General features: G+C 49.5%; 1 protein-coding gene across 1 annotated transcript in view; it reads right to left on the minus strand.

Annotated features, from left to right (window-relative positions):
• SIAH3 (siah E3 ubiquitin protein ligase family member 3) overlaps positions 1-6000 on the minus strand; it is a 64732-nt gene that overhangs the window by 54097 nt on the left and 4635 nt on the right. The window lies entirely within an intron of this gene.

Genomic DNA, 6000 nt, shown 5'->3' on the forward strand with positions numbered 1-6000 from the left:
TTCAGGACAAGCAATTGTGTTATCAAGAGGGAGAGACGGCTTAAGACAGAGGTTAAAAGCACTAGCTAAACCCTACTGCTTGGGCAAGTTATTTAATCTCTCTGTGCCTTAGCTTCCTCCTGTGCAAACTGGGGATAGGCTGATGGCATTGTCCTGAGGATGTTAAAAAAAGGCAATTCAGGTAAACCACTTAGCACAGCAGTTGGCAGTTTGTAAGTGCTCAGTAAACATTAGCTAATAATAATAATAAAAAGCACACACACATACATAGTCTTAACTTGGGTTCTCCAAAAATAGAGCCTGAGATAAGGACTTGGATGCAGTAGTTTGTTTGGAAAGTGATTCCAGGAAGTAGGAGGAAGGGAGTCAATTCACTGCTATAGGCCACAGGGGCTTGGTTCCACCAGGCAGCATAGAAAAGCCTGGAGAATGCCTCCCAGGAATGTCCACCAAGAGCTGGAGGAGCTACGGGTGGATCTGATGTATATACACAGGGGTGAGTAGGACAGGATCCCACCTCAGTGTTTTTAAATGAAATATAATGTACTCAATCCTGGTCCCATGGCCAAGCAAGTGGGCTCCGTTGTTTGTTGTGGAAAGAGAACACTAACGGATGACTTAGCAAGAAGTACTTAAAAGCACAGGATTTTAATTTAAGAAGGCTCCGCCACCATGAACAAGCTCTTCCACCTTTTCTGCTTTGGTGTTCTGTATCATGGAGAATGGTAATAACACAGCACTTCCTAGTGAGAATTAAATGCACAGCACTTAACACAGGTCCTGGACGTAGCCTGCCTTCAGTGAATGGTAGCCGTTTTGGGGCTCTTACTGTCGTTGTTGTAATTGTTTGTATACCTGAGACAGCAGAAAATGATTGTCTAAAGGTTTCAGGATGCGTAGCTGGCTTAGCTTAGTATAAGTCACAATATACCCCTGATTTATAGAAAGGAAACCCGACGTTCTAGGTGGTTACTTGCATTGGGCTTCCTGGGACATCTTTGACGAGGTTGTAGGGGTTAGACCTGGGGGGCCTTGATATCTGGCTGCAAAGCGGGGCAGATGTTTAGATTTGCTGGCCAGTCTTACAAAATCTGTTATTGATCTGTATATGGTTCTCTCTGTGTGGCCTTCCTGATGCCAAGCAAACCCCATCTTCCCTCTCCAAATGTGGTCTACAATGGCCTTTCTCCTCCATAGAGGACATTCTCCAGTCTTGTCATGGGGGGCCCAGCCTTGCCCCTTCCACAGGCCACTCTCTCCTGGCTGGAGTTCCCAGTGCCTCGGCTGGAGACAGCCCTGCAGCACACAGCTCGCTCCTAATCACAAATTCCTGATTAAAAATACATTAAAGGACAGAGAGCTTATTAAGAGATACAGCATCTTGCAAGTAAAACTGACATTTCCAGTTAGACCACAATTCTCAATGATCCCATAAGGACCTTGTTCTATGGCTAAAAACGTCAGGCTGGTTTCAGATCTGTTTTCTGAGGGTGTTTTCATCTAGGGTCCGTGGGTAAGACGAAAATGTAGCTTTTTTGTAGAACTTGATCCATCTGCTATTTGAAAGTCTGGGGTTATGGCTTCGTGGCTTTGGTGACTTCATTTGGAGCCTCATCCCTGTCCTCGCTGTGTATTTGTGCCAGCACGAGAGACCCGAGGAATATTTTTACCTTTTAATGCCCCACCCCTGCCTGGCTGGCTTACAGTCTGGCACATTCCTGAGGACAAGGACCCTCTGGGAAGATGTCCAGCATTGCCGTGGAGTCATATTGGAGAGGCAGGGTCCTTAACCGGCATCCTCACCCCCAAGCTGGCACAGAGCAATAGACCGTGCCCCTCATCAGCTGTGACCTTGGGCAAGTCACTTCATCCCTTTGGTCCTTGTTTTTCATACCAGGACCTGGAACTTGAGCGTCACTCTGCCTCTCTTCCCTTGAACAGACTGTGCTTCGAAATCTTAGTCACTCAACACAGGTCATCTTACTGCTGACCCTTCCCTCCGTCTAGTTGGAGTAGGAGAAGCTTGGTCACCCATGCGAGTTGGGCAAAAGAAGCTCGGTCAACTCTTGCGCACCAGGTGACATCACTATGGGGCCCAGTTTCGTAGTAATGATAGGTCCCATTTATGGAGTGTTTATTATGTGCTAGGGGCCGTGCTAAGCACCTGACGCCCGTCACATTACTTCATCCTCAAAGCAGTCATTTTACAGGTGAGGAAATTCAGGCTCAGGGAGGTCAGAGAGATCACTCAAGGAAAGCAGCTGCACTGGACTCAAACCCACATCCATCTGACTCCAAAACGTGTACATTAAAGCCTCAGCTAGAATGGTACTCTCTTCTTTCCCGACACTGCTTTCTCCCATCACCTCTCTCCTGGGCCCGGAGTGACCAGTCACAGATTGGACGGGGAGAAGGGTCTTATTCATCTCCCGTCTTATTCTTTCTTCCACCATGCTGGGGATCAGTTTTCCCCGTCCACTGGGCTTTGCATCCTGCCAGCTTGCACCACTATTCAGAGGCCACGCAGGGTCCAAAGAGGTTGGCACCCTCAGAATCACCATTGGTTGTGTGTGTGAGTGTGTGTGTGAGTGTGCGTGTGTGGGGAGAAACTCAGGCTGGAGTGCAGGGGACCTGGGTCTGGGGCCTAGCTCAGTAGTTTTATAAAACTCTCTGATGACAGTGGGATCCAGGAGTTCTTCGTTGGCTCAGAAAGGGCAGAGCATCTCTCTTGCCCCCCCTCGATGGCGGAGGCTGCAGCCTTGATGGAACACCGTCCCCCTTCATCCTTGCCCTGCTCAGAGGGAAGCTGCTTCTCAAGGCAGAATGAACTGAAGGGCAAAGAGAAAACGTCCCGTCTCCCAGGGAGCGTGCAGTTTCTGCCCACCTCCATCTCCCCACCCTGCTGAATCTCTCAGTGGTGTCACTCAGCTCAGATCCACAACCCTCCGGATAAGATGCCCCTCACAGAGCCTCTTACCCATGTGCTTACTCAGCTGCCGCTAATGAAGTCATGCATAAGTCATGAGGGGCAAGTTTCAGGATGGGTGGAGATGGGGACTTCTCTGCACGGCTTCTGGCTCTGTGAATGACAGGGGACCCAGCTCTTCAGCCCCTGTCCTGCCACAGGCACCTGTGTCCTCCTGAGACCCAGCCCCTCCTCCGTGGGATGAACGGGTTCGGAACCCACTCAGTGCTCTACTTCAGGGCTCTAGCTGAAGCTACGCACTAAGGACAGATCTTACTTTTACATAAGGCAAGAAATTGTTCTATTCAAAATTCTCTTCAAGGCCAAGGGCAATTCACGAATATCAAGAAACAGCAAGCAGGAGGCTTGCAGAGAGGGAGGGAGGGCAGGGAAAGACAGCCAGGTCGGGCTGCAGGGAGTTGCCGATGCTTCCGAGGAGCTGCTTTCCTCATAATGACCATGTTGAGAATAACAACTGCTGTTTACTGACTCTCTCTACAGCAGACACTTTCCTCACGTGAGCTCATTTCATCCTCATGCTGCCATAGCAGGTGGGCATTATTTTCTCTCCTTTAAAGAGGAGCAAATGGAGCCTCTGGGAGGCTAAATCGTTTGTTCAAAGTCACACACCCACAAGTGGCACAGTCTGGATCTGAATGCGGGCCTGGCTGCCCCAACGCCCGTGTTTTTCCCCTACGCCCACTTCTTCTCCCCATATTGATCTGGTGGATTTAAAGGTCTATGCTTTTGACTGTGTATCTCTTTATCCTTCGATTTAAAAAACACAATGTGTGTGCATTCATGTTAATTATATTATTTTTTAAAGAATTCAAAAAAAAGGAAAGGAGATTTATGGCGGGGGGGGTCAGGGATTGGGGAGGCAGGATGATGCAGAGAAGTCAATTTGCTAAGGAAATGTGGGTTTGGTGAAGGGGGGGATGGTAAGGTATGCGGTACAACCCATTGGTTCATACTGCTGGGCACAGGAAGGGGTCCCTGCAATTTTCTGCTCTGACAGCATGCACCTAAGCAAGGGATATTTCATTTGGGCTAATTTGAAGGGCAGCCTGGGACAGTGTCGGGGATATAGGTCTGGCATTAGGAGACCTAACTCATGGTTCCATTTCTGTCACTCAATGGGTTGACTTTGCAAAAGTCCTGTAGTGGGTTGAAGGGTGGCCCACAAGATGATGTGTTCACATCCTGATGCCTGGCACCTGTGAGTATTACCTTATATGGCAAAAGAGTGAATGTGATGTGACCAAAGGTAGGATTAAATTAAGGATCTTGAGAGGAGAAGCTTATCCTGGATTGACCAGGTAGGCCTTAAATGCAGTCCCGTGTCACCTTGTAGGACGGCCACACAGAGGAGAGGACACACAGAGACGAGAAGGAGGCAATGTTACAGCAGCCCTAGGAAAAAAATGTACATCACTCCCCCTCTCTGGCCTCAGTCTCCTGGACTATACAATAAGAAGGTGTGACCTCCCAGCTCTGACATCCTCCCTGTCCGTCCCCGAGCCTCAGGACCCTGTGGGAGGACAGGTCTCCGTCCTCCAGATTGACCCCTTCCAGGTGACATGTAGCGTCTTAACAGGTCAACTTCCACCTGTGAGGAACAGAGCTATTGGAGTCAGGATGACTTTGTGAAGGGTAAAATCCCTTCACAGACAGTTATTTTATTTTATTTTCCCCTATTGTTAATTGCTAGAAAAATACTCTGCCTTATCCCGGGGAAGTCATCCAAATAGCTCTGACCTCTCTGTGGATTTCAAGGAACCGCTTCCAGAACCCGTTTTCTCGTTTCTGCCACAGTTTCTGCACCTTGAGGGACTGTGGTTAAGGGAATTGCGCAGAATTTGCTTTGGCGCTGCTGGGGAAATGGAGTACAGGGGTAAATGGCTCCCCTCCCCTCGGCGCCAGCTTCGGCCTTCCTGCAACTCCATCACTAGCTCCCAGCTAGCCAAATGACTTCTCGGGGCTCGGGGCTGTCAGTTATGTGACTCAGGAGCCTCATTTGCAATCATCATTAACCAGGAAAGCTGCACAACTGCTCCGTGCCTGTGGAGTGGAGCGTCCTACAATATTCACAGAAACCCAAGGGCTGGAAGAGGCTGCACGGGGCAGCTTTCAGAAGAAAGCCCAGGGAGCGCCCACCACCACCGGTTTCAGCCCCTCCCTTATCCTTTCCCAGCCCCTCCAAGGTGCTAATGAACTGCGAAGAGACTCAAGACAGGGCAGCAGAAGGAAGACGGTGACATTTCCAGAGGATGGGCAATGGGATCCTCAGAGGTGGGTTATGTCAACAAGAGCTGAGTAACCCACACTCTAGCTATTAAACAATCTTGTCAGAAGCCTTGAACTGCTTTAAAACAGGTATTCAGGCTGAACACTCCAAAGGCCACCTCTAAATCTCTAAAAACAATGTTCGGGTCTTTAGCTCTCATTCAGCTCCCTGCTGCACTGTGTCAAGCAGAGTCAGTGGAAGCCCCAGCATGAGAAGGGGATTTCCAAAGATTATCCCACAAACAGCAGAGGCGGTGTTTGGCTTTGCCACACATCTCTCCTCCTCGGTTCTCTCCTTTGGTGGTCCCCCTCCTCCTCCATGCAGCCCCCTCCCCTTCACCCGTCACTCAACACACATTCATCCACACTGGTCAGGTTGGTCTTAGAATGAAAGGCATGTGGATGTTTCAAGTAATGGTACTTAAATGCCCAGATTTTAGATTTAGGGTCAGTCAGGCACTGAAATTAAAGCCATTGTTGTCCCACAGGCCCCTCCCATTTTGTACGTGCATGCGTGCCGATGTGTGTATATCTGTGTATGTGTGTGTGTGTGTTTCTGTCTGCAAGCCCAAGGTTAATGGGTACAATAAAGAAGAGGTGTGTGTGGGGACCCGAGTGGCTCAGTCGGTTGGGCATCAGGCTCTTGGTTTTGGCTCAGGTCATGATCTCAGGGTGGTGGGATCGAGCCCCGTGATGGTCTCTGCACCCAGTGGAAAGTCTGCTTGAGATTCTTACCCCCTCCCTCTCCC

Source organism: Neomonachus schauinslandi, chromosome 3 (assembly GCF_002201575.2).
Source record: "Neomonachus schauinslandi chromosome 3, ASM220157v2, whole genome shotgun sequence".
NCBI lineage: Eukaryota > Metazoa > Chordata > Mammalia > Carnivora > Phocidae > Neomonachus > Neomonachus schauinslandi.